We start from the raw sequence: 15,996 nt of genomic DNA, 5'->3' as shown, positions 1-15,996 counted from the left end.
ACATAAATACAACTCCGGAGTTGCAGTCCAATAATTCTTTAGCCTTTGCCTTTACCTTACGCTGACAAAGGCATTTCCTTTGCGACATATCGAAGGTTTATGCTAACGTGAATTCGCTCTCATTTCTTCACATTCGTGCACATATTGCACGCACATGTTTTGTTTATACATGTATATATGCATATGTATGTACGCCCTATAGACAGGAGATGATTTTGTGTGCATTACACCCTGAAAATATTTTAAAACAATGCGCATAACATATGGGCGACTGCCCTCATAAAAGGTTCAAATTCATTGGATTTATTAAATAGTTGACCTTACAGCTTGCCAGCTCTCACTCGCTGTCTCTCTCTCTCTCTCTCTCTCTCTCTCGTTCACCCTCCTGATCTTTCTGTTTTGCTCTCCCTCTCTCTGTCTCTCTCTTTCGACACGCGCACCCACTCACATTATTTTTTATTATTTTGACTTTATCTCAAATGCTTATCCATCACTTAATGCGAGGCGCCCTGCTCCCCTCGTTTGGCTGCTGCGACTGCTGCTGCTGTCATGATCTTTGGCTGCGTGCACAATGTGGGAACATGCCCGACGCGGTCATTCGTCTGATTATGATGACATTATTGGATGAGCCCAAGTCAACCAGCATCATTTGCGGTTGCGGCCTGCGGCTGAGCCCCTCTGTCTCTGTCTCAGGCTTTGATCTGCGGCTGCTGCAGTTGAGTTCGCCCTTGATCGCATAATTATAGAGGGGCTTCAAAGGTTTTGTTTTTGGACTCAGTAGGCTTTACGTATATTTGCCATACGCTGCTTCCTCTTTTACTCAGTTGCCTTATCTCCCTGCCTCTCCCTGTTGCCTTCTGCGTGCAACATCTGCTGCAGTTGCCGCTGCAGAGGCGTGTCGTCTGCCACATTTTGTTGCTTGTGTAGTTGCCCTTACAATTTTATAATACCCTGCACTTCTTGTATATAAACAAAGGGTATTTGAGTCATATAAATAGTAGAAGGAATACGGCTTTTCCCCCCTTTTTGGTACTCATAATTAATTATAAATAGTTTATACATTATATTATCAGTTGAATGCAGGGTATTTCTTAGTCAGATTTGCAAACTTTGCAGTTTCCTGAATTAAAATTACATATAAATAAGAGAAGCAAGAGATATTTGGAATTTTTATTATATCCGTTTTAAATGATATAATTATTAGATATTTTATGCCACTATTTTTATTCAGGGTATTTCTTAGTCAGGTTTGCTCAGTTTGCAGTTCTTTAAATTTAGTTTGAAATATTTTGTGCTTCTTATTTACTTATTAGTTCTTCCAGTCTTTACAGGGTATTTCAGAGTCTTTATTTGAGTTTCTTATCCACAATTTTTTCTTCTTCATTTTATAGCTTGATTTTTTTAGTGCATTTCGATGTCACAATAATTTGAGCTCAACATTTTCATTTCATACGCTTCATTTGTCGCTCTGTTGTGACATTTTCATTTGTCAGCAGTTCATTAGTCAACGCTCGCGCCTCAATTTGTTGCAGGACCTGCCGCCCGTCATCCGCCCGCCTGCTTTCCTGCCTTCCTGCTGAGCTGTCGATATAGCGCGCTCTCCTCGACATTCGATAGCCTAGCTATTTTGAATTGACATTAATTTATGTGCACATATCGTCACCTTCTGTTACCTATGAGAAACTATCGAGCAGAGAGCGTGGGAGTGCCACTTCAAACCGTATCAAAATATTTCTACGGAGTATTGATATAAATAAGGTCAGCTCAGGAGGGTTGATTCCAGCTAGAAATTGAGAACTTGGCATTCCCGGAAAGTTTATTTAATATATGACTAAGTCACAATTAGGTCGATATTCAAAGCTAATAGCATAAATTGTTAGCGCATTAACAAGTTTTAACAAAATAAATAAATAAATAAATAAATGAAAAAAAAAAAAATCTATAGTATTTTATATTATAAATTAATTTTCTATGCACAATTCAAAATTTAAAAATAAAGTAATAAAGCAAAATATATTTTTTAAAAATGTTATTTTAAATTATAGATTAAAAATTAAATATATAATATGTAATTTTATTTATGTATTTTATTTTATTATTATTATTATTATTATTTATTTATTTATTTATTTATTATTATTTTTTTTTTTTGTCAAGTAATTATTGTAAAATTTCAATTTAGTTGCTTTTAATATTATTAAATCTTATCACTCCTTTTTTTTCTAATAAACTAGAATTCATAGATGGTAGCATTCTAAAAATTAGCATACTATTTTTAATATGCATTTTTTATTAATATTAAATTTAAATATATCATTTTTAATTTTTTTGAAAGAAAAATATAAATATTTCACATTCGCTTGAAAAATATAAATTAATAAATTACAAATATGTTAAATATTAATATCGAATTATTCTGTTTTAGCAATTTTAGTGCATTGCCAACTGACACAAATTAAACTAATTGATTTATCTGACCTTTTCTCGCTTTGACTCATGGCTCAATTCTATTTGCATTTCGGCTAATTGCAGCCACATTTGCTATGTGAGGCTCGAGCGATTTAACTGGCAATTCGTGTACCTGTCCGTTAGCTGCTCAACTGTCAACGTTTACGCTGTCGACAGCCGCCACAGCGCCTCCCCCTGGCTCTGTCACCCCCTCTGCTCTAGTTTCAACTGTTTAGCTACTTTTCCTTAGCTGCACATTTTAATTCCACAGCTTTGGGTTAATTAATTGCGTTCCTTTTAAATTTGAAATGAAAACAACCTTAACCCGAAACTCACAGACTAAACCGACACCCAATTCTCCAGCGCTACCAACCCCAACCCCTAGTTGACACCCGGTGCACCCTTCGCTCCTCACCTTAGCCCTACTCAAGTATTGCCAAAACTTACGCATAGCTGGCGCTTAATTACAGGCATTCGTGGGTAACACACACACACACATATGGCTTGTGCACCCTGTTTGTGGAGCGCCGCGTGTCTCTCTGTCTTTGTGTTCCACTTTCCCAAAACGTTCCGCCTGCGCTCCTTGCCAGCGAGCAACGACAAGTTCCACTCAGAATTCCGTTTGCTGGCGTCGCGTGCGGTGCGTTGCGTGTGTTTTCTCGTCTCGTCTGATTGGAAAACGTGCGACGGGTTTCTTTGACGGTAACGGTACATCGTGTGTCTGTGTGCATTGCAGACTCCAGGACTCTGTGTGTGTGTGTGCATTTCCCACTTGGCGTGTTCCCATTTCGCTGCCAGCGTTATTTTTTTCGCGGGTTACAATTTTTTGTGTCGTTTCTTCGGCTAACTTGATTTGTGTGTGTGACTGCTTGTGTGTGTGAGGGTGTAGCGGTGTGTATGTGTGTTTACTTCATCATATGGCGCGCATTTTGTGTGCTTCCTTCCCTTTGGCTTTGCTATTGCCTGGCAGCAGGGCCAACTTCCTGAGGCGTCCTTTTTTATTTTTTATTTATTTTTACTTCAGTTTCATATAATTCTTTTCTTCTTTTTTTTTTTTTTTTTTTGTTTTGCCCACGCGTTGATTTCATGCTAAATTTACCGACTTTATGCGAGCGTTTATTGTGTGCATAACTGTCGCTCATGGCCTCAGCCGGGCCCACACCATTCCGCTCCACCCTCGCTCCCCGCCCACACTCTTTGAATAACTGCACATGACACTCCACTGCACTGTAGATGTATATGCTTCATATAATATTGTGGCGAATTATAATTTTTAGCTCCGCTTTGCCTGGCTGCAGCTCCTCAACGCGTCTCCTCACCCACTCGGTGTACTCGGTGCAGTCAAATGCAAATTTCATTTTATGTTTTTGCATTCATGCAAATCAGTATTTACGAGCAGAGCTTCGACTGCGCTTTTGACAGATGCTTTCTAACAGGACCGGGGTGCGGTTTACTCCCAGTGTGAAACAGTTAGATGTGCTAGTTAGTGGGCTATATATATGTAGGATACTTATATAGCTGAAATGCAGTTAAGTTAACTGAAGAAAGAAGAGAAATAAGTGGACGAGAGTTGGGGACAGAGCAGAAGAATTTTATGAGAACGATATAAAGGATTATAGTTTCGTTACCGGAAGAAATTGCTGATTAAGCTAAGAGGGGTTCTGGCATGCCTCAATTTATGGCAAGTAGCCATATAAGAACTATGGCTTTATGGGGAAAACTGAGTAAAAATTCAAATTTGATGGTTTGGAAATATATTTTTATGGTAGTAATTGTATATAAACTGATATACATCTGGACAGAAAAATTAGAGATTAAAAAAGAAATAAACCCTGAGCTCATTTTTTTGCTATATATTTTTAAAGCTTACTTTTATTTTACTATATTAATATTTTAATATTCAATATGCGTTTCTTTTTTATATGTGTATCACTACAGTAAATTAAATCACATTATAAATATTATAAATAATTCTTAAGAAAATATTATATTAAAATAATATTTAGCTTCTCTTTAGCCGGTACACAATATAATTACATTTTCTTAACTATGGAAAAATGTGAATTAACATTTAATTAGTAATAACAATATATTAAAAATATATTCGAATATTTTCGGGTATATAATATTTTTATTTATTATGCATTTTATATACATGTATATATATTTAATATTTTATTCAGAACAAAGTGTGTCAAGTACATTGCTTATCTTTAAAACCTCAACACCCTAAGCTGTATTTCTTTACTAATTGTCGGGCATATTCCGACTGACAGCCCTTCAAAGCTATCAAAAGCAGCACAAACTTGATAGAAGTAACTGAATAGTAAGAAAATATAAATTACATTTGAAGTGGGAACCTAGCGGAAACTCATGAAAATACAGGATATTACACAAATACTGTTAAACGAAAACAGCAACAACAACAAAAAGAAGAAGAGCTAGATATTTTCTATAGGCTAAAGCTAAGAGTAGTCTTAAGTGGTATAAACGAAATGTAGGAAGTCAGGAAGTTTCATCTAGCGGTTGGTATCAGACCTAACTGTGAATAACAGCAGGATGTGAGAATGTCCAAACAGATGATGAGCCTCGCTCTCACTTGCGTCGTCTCTCTCACTGTCTCTCTATGTCTAGCTCTCTCTCTCTCTCTGTTTCTGTGTAGCACACAGACAGTCTAGTCTCTCTCTCTCTCTCGCCCTCTCTTTTTCTGTTTCTCTCTCAGTATTCCAATACGTTCTCGCTGCACAGAGAACCACACACACACTATGCTTAGGTTTTGGTGGTGGGAAATTTTCGGTCGAGCCTAGGCCGTGCTTTTCACATTTTCATCGGCTCAGAGGACTTTTCCAGACTGCTCGCCGCTCATTGTGTCGATTGAGTTGCTCGTGACAGGACAACGGTTGCGGATAGCCAACAAATATATATATACATATAAATCCATATATATATATATATATATATGTATATATATATTGTTTGTTGAACGTTTTGGCTTTCAGAGCTGAGCATTAGCGCGCACCGACTGAATGCAAGGGATATTCAGACACACGCCGACCCGTTCCTTGATTGTCGCCGCCCCACATAGTACATAGGCAAAACTTATATACGTGTACGTGTGTGAGTGTGTGTACGTCGCGTCGCGATTCGCGCGAGTGTGTGTGCGTGTGCGTGCGTGAAAATGGGCACAGTGAAAAATTGTTAAACAAAATGCCAAAATAATTCCTATCACAAAAATAAATCCATTCCAACTGCAGGAAATCGTAATACCAAAACGCCGTTGGCAAAATCATAAATAGAAATTATCATATATATATACACATATATATGCGCGTGTGTGTGTATATATGCATACCAATTTGTGTCGTTTATTGTGCATAATAAAAGAAGCAGTAATGGTGCCAGCCAGTTGTGTTTAGCAGTGATTGCAAAACTAAACAAAGCGAACGGAAAAACTTCGCCGCTCACTGAAAAGCAGCTAAAATCAAATAGCAAAGAAAGCAAAGAAAATCAATAAATTTTGGATTAGTAGCTGTTGTTGCCATTTCGGCAAAAACTAAGGACTCAAAACAAAACGTAAGCAATGAAAACAAACAAAATTATTTCATAAAATATTTTAATTTGATCAAATCGAGAAATTTATAGAAATTTCGTAAAGCGCGCCATGCGCTTGCAACAATAATTTCAGCTATAAATTTTAAAATAAATTTAACAAATATCTAGCAATTAACTAAGGCTGAAATACGGCTAAATTTAAGTTATTTTTGCTTCTATTAAATTTAATAAAATATGAAACATATATTTTACCTGTAGGAAGTGTGCAATAAATTTAGAAAAAAATTCTACCAACTTTTAATGCGCTGTTTTACTATGTGTGTGAAAGTGTGTGTGTGTGTGTGTGTGCGTGTGTGCGTGTGTCTGTGCGCACAGTTGAGGTTAACACACCTTAGACATATACACACACACGACACACACACACACAGAGAGCACGCTTTGGAGCTCGCTGCTCTCTTTCTCTCTCTCTCTGTCTTTCTCTCCCTCTCTTTGGCTCCTCTGCGTATGCAGCAATTTTTTGTCTGCTCCCCTTTTCGGCAGGAGGCATGAAAAATCGATCGATGCCGCCCCACTACAATTATGTGCGGCCGCCCAGACCTTCCACGTCCCCAGCTCCTCTCCTCCTCCTGCTGGCACTGGACGGACCCGGCTGTCGCGCTTATCAGCCAGGAGAAATACTCCGTTTGTAGTATGCGTACTATGCACAGGAATTGGCAGCACTGTCTGCAAAATTTCTACGACTACTACGTGCTTCACATGTGTGGGTGTGTGTGTGTGTGTACTTTTTTTGTTGGGGTGCTTTTTGCGCAGAGAAGCTAGAGAGGGAGAGAGAGAGAGAGTGAGCGTAGCGTAGTCTTTGCAGATTCTCTCTCTATGTCGCTGCTGCCATGTGCTGCACTTGTTCTTTGACATTTTTGCTTTTGCTTAGCTTTTCTTGCCGGTTTTCTGTTATTTGCTTTCTTGTTTGCTTTTGTCGCTACATTTGTGTGGTTTGAGTGAGAGAGAGAGGGAGAGAGATTGGGTGAGACGGGGCAGGAAAGAGAGAGTTGGCTGCGCGAATAGCGAATCATTAGAAATCAATTGCATTGAAACGTTTTCTGTTTGTAAAAATAATTCATAAATTATTTAATAAATTACTAGCAATTATTTTCAAAATAAATCCATAAATCGCTTCGCAAATTGTTTGTCAAAAAATATCGTTTGATTGAAAAACATTATACAACAAAAATTTAATAACTATAATTCAAAAGTCAATAATAATACAGCTACAACAACAACTTTAATCTAGCAATTTGCCAGTAATAATGTAATCAGTAAATTGCGTCTGCACTTTGAAGCAACAACAAAAAGCTAAAGAAAACTAAGAAAAAGTGAAAAAAAAAAAAAACGAAAGACAAGACGAAGATGCTTTAGGTTACAAAATAAAAAAAAAAAAGAAATAAAATTAATATATACATAAATCTACGTGCCAGTCAGAAAATAATAAAGCCGCGTCTGGCCAGCAGACGGCGGAGCATGAGCAAAGTGTGGCAGAGCACTATGCACAGTGGTACAAGATAGATAGACATTGAAAGTTATTCAGTTGAAATAATTGGTAAAAGAAATAATACAAGAGAAAGTACTGACTGCAAAAGATCGAATAATTCAATATATCCAAAAGTATTAAAAATAGTTGAAAAAGAAAGAAGAAGAATCTAGAAATATTAATAAATAATGAAAATAAATTATTTCTTTATGGAATTATTTAGAGGATTGGATGAATTGTTAATAGATGAGTTGAAAGTTTTGAAAAATATTTTCAATCAAATTATTTTTAGGAATAATAGGTATTTTTGAGAACAATAATTAATAAATTTTAAATAATAAAATTAATTAAAATTAAATAATAATGAAAATAATAAAAGTTTATAGTTAGCAAAAATAATGAAAATAAAATAAAAATATTATAAATGTGAAACAACATCAATAATTAATAATTAGCAGAAATAATGAAATTATAATTATTAGCCAAATATTGTTAAATTTTTTTAAGTTTCTCTATTCAAATTAATGCTAACTACATAGTTGTTGAGGAAAAATATGATTAAAAGCTAAATATGAAGTTGTTGGGTGCTTTATGCCTATCTTTCTGGGAAGATACTGCATAAATTATTTGTAAATTAAAGCAATATTTATATTTAATATAAAATAATATTATTTATTATTAAGGTCAATGAAGTGCAAGTTTTAGAACAGAGAGAGAGAGAGAGAGAGAGAGATAGAGAGGGAGAGAAAAATCAATTTAAATTAAAAACATCTTTGTTTTTAAGAACGTCAAACTTTATGCAGCACTTGAAATTTATTTAATATTAATAGGAGCTCATGCAGTCAATTCCTGTATATGTATTCACAATAAATGCTTAAAATCCATCAAAGACTCGTAATAACTACATTAATATTCTTCACTAAACAAAACCTGTTTGACGCCCGCATCAACAATTTCGGCTCCACTGTGCTCCGTTTTATACCATTGACAGCCATTGGCAGCTGTGTTGATGTTATCGCCTTGGTCCACATCCAGCTAACCGCTAAGGGCTTTCAACGGTGTGGGAACATTTCAGACAGTCAACAGCAAAAGCAAAAGCAACAACACCAAGAACCAACAACAACTGCAACAATTCAGGCAAAGACTTCTTGCCACCTCAAAGCTTTGCTTGTTCTTGGCCAAGTCAATATAATTGACTTATCTGCTGAATTGCCATGCTCCCAGTTCTGTCGAATAGGTCTCTGCGCTGCGGTTGGAGTTCGACATAATAAAGCTCGCCGGCCTCGTATTTGACTTATTGCGGTCGAAGCTGAACGTTGCATCGAAAAAAAAAAAAAAAAAAAAATTCATTCAACAGCGGCGTGAAAGAACTGACAACAGAAAAAAAATTATATAAAAAGAAAGAAAGAAAAAAAATTTATGAAAGAAACACGTGAAATATTGGGTCATAACTATTGATTGGCTTTGCCGCTGCCTCTGGCTCTGCCGCTGCGGTCAAATTGAAAGCAAAAAGTAAATAAACAACAACAAAACGAACCTTTTTGTTGTATGCAATATGCAAAATATGCTTGGGTTGTCAGAGAGATCAGGTCCATGGTCAGATGGCCGATGCTCGATGCTCGATTTCCTTCTGGGTGCCGCAGCCTCGCCTCGCAGTCATAATAATTATCATTCATGCCGCATTATAATATGCAGTTAATTTTTTATGCCATTCGCCATCTCTTCTCTATCTAGCAGTCCCTCTGTATCTCTCTCTCTCTCTCTACGTCTCTAATTGTCTATATCAAATTCAGTTATGTGATACGCAATTTTCCACTCAAGCGACAAGTCAAGCCGCAAATGCAATTTGTTTGAACCCTCACCCAAAGCTTAGCTGTGGCACGTCTCGGGCATTCGTTATGCTGGAATTGTTTTTATAGCAAATGTAATTTTCCTTATTGTTTACATTTGCAATAACAACAACAACAACAACAACAATAGCCTCTATGTGTATCTATAAAGTATAATTTAATTTGGTGTGCGACCTACCAGAAATTTCAAGGTGCTTCACACAGAAATTTGCATTACGCTCACAATTCGTGTGTGCAAAATCTTTAAAAACCCAATTTCTGTTACTATTGAGAATGTAAAACAAACTACAACTGAATAAATTTATGTATAAATATGGAGAATAAAAAAGTTATAAAACAAATTAAAATTGAAAAGTTATAAAACAAATTTGGTATATAAAGTATATCTAAATTATGATATACATATCTATATTGCGATATAAAATCGATATTTATATTTGATTATACTTTTATATAAATATGTATATAGTTCACATTTGAGCTTGATCAAAGAGGAGTATACATTTCTATATACCTAGAGATTAAAGATATTTATTTATATTATACAGAATAAAAAAGAATTGTATATATATAGTATAAAGCATAAAACTATTTTTATTATTTTTTTTTTTTTTTTTAATTTACTTTATTCATTTATTTGTCTCATGTTTTAGATATTTTTGGCTTTCAAGCCCATTTTCCTTCCCTCAACTTCCATCATATTATTGCCCCATTAAGTCACACTATTGTTAAAATTGAAAAAATATAAAAAATCTTTTATAGCTCAGAAATTTCTCCCAAAAATTCCTGCCATATCCACAGCATCTTCATACATATTTATTTACGCTTTAGCATTTTTAATTTTATGTGCTGTTTGACATTCGTCTGTTTCGGTATTTCGCTTGGTTATTCCAAAGGCCTGAGTTGTCCATATTTAATGCCAATAAATCATTGTTTGCCTGCTGTCCATCCGTCTCCTTCTCTCTCTCTCTCTCACTCCCTTCTTCTTTCTTTTTGATGTTGTTTTTGTTTGGCCTGCACGCCTTCTGTGCGCCTTGTGGTCGCCTCTTTGAGGCTGGCGCAATAAAATAAAAGTCTTTATGAATGAAATTTCAACTTAATGCATTCGTCTCGACCGCTGCGCTGTCCACACATGTGAGCCGCATGTTCTCAACTCGCAGTTTCCAGTTTTTCAGTTCTCATCTCAGCAGCTCAACATCTTGAGAATGTGTCGCTTTGGCATATCTTCAATCCTCTGGCCATTTCAAAAATATGCAATAAATTTGCTTGGTTTTCTCTTCTGTTTTGTTGCCTAATGGAATTTCATAACATTTGCATTGCCAACATCCGCTTCAAATGCTAACGAAGGCCTCATTTAGAGTCGAACACCCCCAATTTGCATTGCCCTGCATACATATTTTTTTGTTTTGCTGTTTTTTTTTTTACTCTTTTTTTAATGCATTTTCCGCTGCATTCCGTTGCTAATTGACGACAATTAAAATTTATTAGCTGGCAACAGCAATTAAACGCAAGACCCGCACGCAATTTGCAGCGCTCAAAAGATGATTATAAAATGCTCTAAAAAAATGTGATGACATGCGGTTTGCTTTAGAGCCTAAAAATAAAAACAAATAGATAAATCCATTTAAGCATTCATGATTCTCTGAAAGTAGTTTTATATGTGTGATTATAGCTGCTAATGTATGCTTATATATTTCATGCAGAGACATCATCCTCTTGAGCACCATAAATATCACAATAGATATTTCAGAATTTTATTTGAAATAATTTTCGTGCATAATATATATGTATATGTATAGCTGATACAGCTATCAAAAATAATATATACCAAAATAAATAAATATCAGATTTCATTAAGAGTAATTGCTCCTCCTCCACAACGCCATGTTATGCTATTAACAGCATTATGTTAACAGCATAACTCCAACTGTTGCTACTGGTTCTCGGTATTCGTTCCTTTTGCTCTGGCAGCTTTTACTGCATCTTTGACCTTTTCATTAAATGTATGTCTTCTACGACTTTCATAAGGTACATATCATATCATAGAGAACACAGCCTCCCACATATATAATAAAGAAAATTAACTTGGGACTCCAAATCTTTTATCTATCGTCGACGCCTCCATTCGCAACTGAACTAAGTCCAAAAAGAAAACTTTTCTGAACCTTCTATTTGCTTGATACTGAATATGAAAAAAAAAAAAAATAATAATATATATCTATATATTTATTTTTAATTTTATAAATTAATTTACCTTAATTTAAATTTTTTTTATTTTTTTTTATTTTATTTAATCACATTAAATTGTTACACAACTAGCTCAGCTCTTTCTGGTTTAACCCTTTATCTTATTATTTGTAGTACATAAGCCATATGCGAAATTTAGAACGTGCCAGGCGTAAAGTCTGATTAATTAAGCGCTCTTTCATAAATTTGAAGCTTTATGTACTATATAAAACTTGGGCTCTTTGTTTGTCTCGAATGTTGGTCAGGGCGCAGCCAGTGGGCAATCAATCAAACTTAAGTGGCTGCAGCATGCGGCAGCTTGAAGAGGCAGCTTGAGATGGCAGCCGGCATTAGCAGCTAATCTGCATATTGTGTCAAATGGAAAATATGCATCAACAGCAGCCGCATCAGACTCAGACTCAGTTGGACTTGGAGTTTATTTATTCATCAAGTGGCACTTGCAGCAAATTGGCAGCAGTTGCAGCTGGGAGCTAAATGAAAGCTGCGGGTCGCCAAAGTTTAGCCAAAGACAAAGAGAGGCGAAAATTAACACTGCGCTACACAAGACGAGGAAGACACACTGAGCAAAAAGAAAAATCAAATGAAAATCAATAGAAATTGCAACCCCAAGCAAAAATCATAGTTTGCCCAAAGGCAAAGAGACTTTGAACCGGGTGATTGCCCTCTTTGCCGGTTCTGCGGTTGTATTAGAGGATGTGCCGCCTATATAGATATCTATAATGTGTGTGTGTGTGTGTGTGTGTGTCTAACTCAGCTTCCTTTTGCCTGGCAGCACAATTCACATGTGATATTTATGTGCGCTCGCGCGTCGCATCCTTTTTATTGTACACTACAGCAGGGTGGCAATAACAGAGAGTAAGATAGAGAGAGAGGGGGATGATAGAGTGGGGGTAGCACCAGGCAGGAGCCTGGCGACGACAAATAGCAACCTGAGTGTGTGCGGCAATACTTGTGACAAATCTGAAAGAGAAGGAAATTAAAAAAAAAAAAAATGAGTGGTTGCCACACACGCACGCACGCACGCACACATACCCTTGTGCACCGTACAGCCGGCATACCAAAAAAAAAAAAAAAAAAACTGAGCTCCGGGTGCTATAAAAATGTAAAATTCATTCGGAACAGCCGCAACAACAAAGAAATGACAGCAACAGCGTGACTGCGCATAAATACGTGAACAAAACAGAAAGAGAAGGAGGGTTGACAGAGTGAGTGAGAGAGAGGGATGGGAGAAGGAGTTGGGCAAAAGTTGGCTAAGAGCAGCAGCACTGCAGATAATCATTGGAATTGCCAAAGCACAACAGCAAAATGTTAGTGCAGAGTGCAGCGAGCAGGGTAACGATGTGTGCGTGTGTGTGTGTGTGTGTGAAAAGCTCAGGATAAATGTACTACTTAGAACAGGAAAAGATTTTTTAGTGGGGCGTAAGTGCTTAAGGAAATGAAGTCCATTTATCTATATTACATATAAACTGCGGCTGAGGGAGCTTAAAAAAGAAATGAAAGCAATATGAAAAAAATTTGAGCTTGAAAGCATTTAATTTTGTAATTGATGTTGTATATGGTTATGCAAAGAATTAAGTCCATATGTATAGCTTTGAAAGGACTTTAAGCCAAGACTTGATAGGAATTTGTTAAAATTGAATTAGAATTGCATTGTCTTAATATTAAAATTATTTAAAATATTCCATTAATAATTATAATGTATTATTTTTATATAAAAATTACGATTTAACTAATAGAAATATTTAAATAAATTTTCTAAATTTCATTTACAATTTTTTATATTTATATTAAATTTCACTTCAATCTGTTTCCTTTTTTAATTTACATTAAAATATTTAGTTCTTAATGCTTTTAAATTACATTCAAATTTTTTTTTTTTTAATAAATAAAAATGTTTAAATATTTTTTTGGAGCTTCAAAGTGATTTTTAAATAATATTTAAATATTTAATATCAAATTTTGTATAAATTTGTTTAGATAAAATTGATTTTTTCTTTTTAAATAAGACTTCAAGTATATAGATGTATTTTTTATATAATTTTATTTTTATTTCTTATGGGCTGTTATCAATTAAAAACAAAAATATATATTCATTTCGATTCCATTTTTACTTTTTTATTTCTCATTCAATTACATAGGACAACAAATAACTATTTTCAAAAAATCTAAATTGAATTCACGTGAACATTCCAGCTGCTGCTAACATTTCCCCTTGGCTGTATGACAGTTATGTGTATATTTATTCAGGGCTCTCATCTGAATTCCCATTGGGGTATTTTACTTTAAATTTGCACGTTTATATCCATTTCAATATGTGGTAGATGGCAACAATTAATTGCTGAAAGCGGCCTCGATTTTCAATTAAATTACAGCGCTGGGCTTTTGTTGGCATTACAGGAATAAACACGCAGCTAAATGGAATGCAAACAAAGTGCTCTATAAAAATGCAAATATTTAACCTTGATGCTAGTTGCACAATGCGACACACGGCTAGAATGCAACCCCAGCACATGCAACATGCCACACATGTGAGTGTGACTGTGTGTTGCAAGTTGAATGGCCTTTTTAACTGTTATGCATCCTGCCGGCGCCCACCCCTTGGCATACCTATGGCAAAAGGCATTCACATTCGCATTCGTATTGATTTGAGGCGAGGCGAGGCGCGGCTAGTCTCTTTTTCAATTTTGCTGCTGCTGCTGCATGTTGCGTTCTACTTTTGCTTGCTTTGTGCATTTTCTTTTTGTTTAAATTCAATTTTAGTGCATTGCACTTTTTGCGACGCGCCGGAAGTGCGGCCTGCCAGCGACGGAGGGCAAAAGGTGGCAGCGTAGGCAACGGGGGCAATATACAGGGGCGACATACAGAATGAGAGAGAGAATGAAAGAGAGAGAGAGAGAGAGAGGGGCAGAATGGCAGACAGACAGTTGCAGTCATAGTCATAGCTGTTGCTCTTGTTGCTGTTGTTGTTGTTGCTGTTGCTGTTGCTGTTGTTGTTGCTGTTGTTGTTGTTATTGTTTTGGGCACATTGCCAGCAGTTGCTCTTGCGATGTATTGCTGCACTTGGGATTGCCCCCTAAGTTCAGACTTATTTCTTATTTGTGTATACCCTGTCGAGTATGGGTAATTCTTGATTGGGGTAGACGTAGGCGGTGCCAACACATGTAACAAGCAAGAGATGTACATATTATATGGACTTGTATAGATTTTATAATATTATATTAAAATGTAAAATAAATTATAAAACTTATAAATATAATAAAAAGGGAATCATATATAAAAGAATATCATACATTTTAAGAAAACTAACTTTAGGTTCATATTAATTTTTTTTTTAATTTATTTGCATGGGACACTTTATTTTAAATCAATTTACGGTACACAAAAGTGTTGTGTTTCACATTTGTTGTGTTTTCACACTTTTTTTTAAGAGTACAGGACACCTTATCCTTTTCTACTTAAACATAATCTGTTATGGAAATTGATTTCATAGAAATGAACATAAGTACGGGGGTAAAAACTTGTATAAAAGCCCCATAAAAAGGTTTATATTAAGAATTTCATGCATTTAATTTACCAATAAAAAATAGAATTGAAAAAAAAAATAATAATTTCTTAAATTATACTTTTGTATAGATACAATATTTGATTCATAATATGCAATTCTCTGTCTATACAAAATTTCATATAAATTAAAAGCTGAATTATTGTACATTTCTGCTCATTTATTTTGCAAATCCACAATTGTTTCTTAAGGCGTATCTGTTATTCGAGTTTCTCTCTCTCTCTCTCTGTGCTTTCCCTTCTTTTTTTTTTTTTTTTTTTTTTTTTTGGCACATTTCATGCTCGAGTCAACAGCTCAACAACAAAGTCGAAACGACATAAATAGCAACAAACAGCAACAAACATTTCGTTTCGCATTGGCAAATTTCTAAAGCTTCCTCGGAAGAAACCTTTCAAATCGATGCATGTTCCTTTGTGGTTCTCTGAGCGTTGCATGTAAAACGCAATGCATATCCGAAAAATTACTTAATTCCATTGTTGAAACAATGTAATCAGCTATTGGCCAAGTTTTGCTGTTGCCGCTCTTTTGGCCCTAATGGCTCTCAATGGAATTTGCCAGACGCACGCAAACAGATTCGCTTTTTTTTTTTTTCCTTTTGCAACTGTCTGCAAATTTAATTAAGGTATTACCTCTAGTCAACACCTTGCAGGCGTTCGCATCGGACATTATGATCAGAGAATGCGCAAAAGAAATAAAGTTAATTTCCAGCTTCCAGGAAGGCAGTTTAGAGGCGGCACAAGCTAAACGGCGAGGAGGAGCCCGAGAGGGCTGCCTCTGTTCCTTAGTTTTCATACCAATTTAATTGCTTTGCT

At 35.6% G+C, this 15,996-nt stretch overlaps 1 protein-coding gene across 9 annotated transcripts in view; it reads left to right on the top strand.

The window, feature by feature from the left end:
* The first annotated feature begins 3,060 nt into the window (after window positions 1–3,060).
* The window catches only part of LOC26528540 (neural-cadherin), a 159,691-nt gene continuing 146,755 nt past the window's right edge, over window positions 3,061–15,996 (top strand). For 5 of the 9 annotated variants that reach the window (XM_032729210.2, XM_015165706.3, XM_032729211.2 and 2 more), the window contains exon 1: window positions 5,390–6,021. The gene's annotated coding sequence lies outside the window, so the exon portion shown is untranslated. Of the gene's footprint in view, window positions 3,151–5,388; window positions 6,022–15,996 lie in introns of those variants that run through there. The other 4 variants (XM_032729207.2, XM_032729208.2, XM_032729206.2 and 1 more) reach the window with 3 other exon arrangements.

The sequence above is a fragment of the Drosophila mojavensis genome, unplaced genomic scaffold (genome assembly GCF_018153725.1).
Source record: "Drosophila mojavensis isolate 15081-1352.22 unplaced genomic scaffold, ASM1815372v1 contig_36, whole genome shotgun sequence".
Classification (NCBI taxonomy): Eukaryota; Metazoa; Arthropoda; class Insecta; order Diptera; family Drosophilidae; genus Drosophila; species Drosophila mojavensis.
This window is presented reverse-complemented; position numbering and strand designations above follow the sequence as displayed.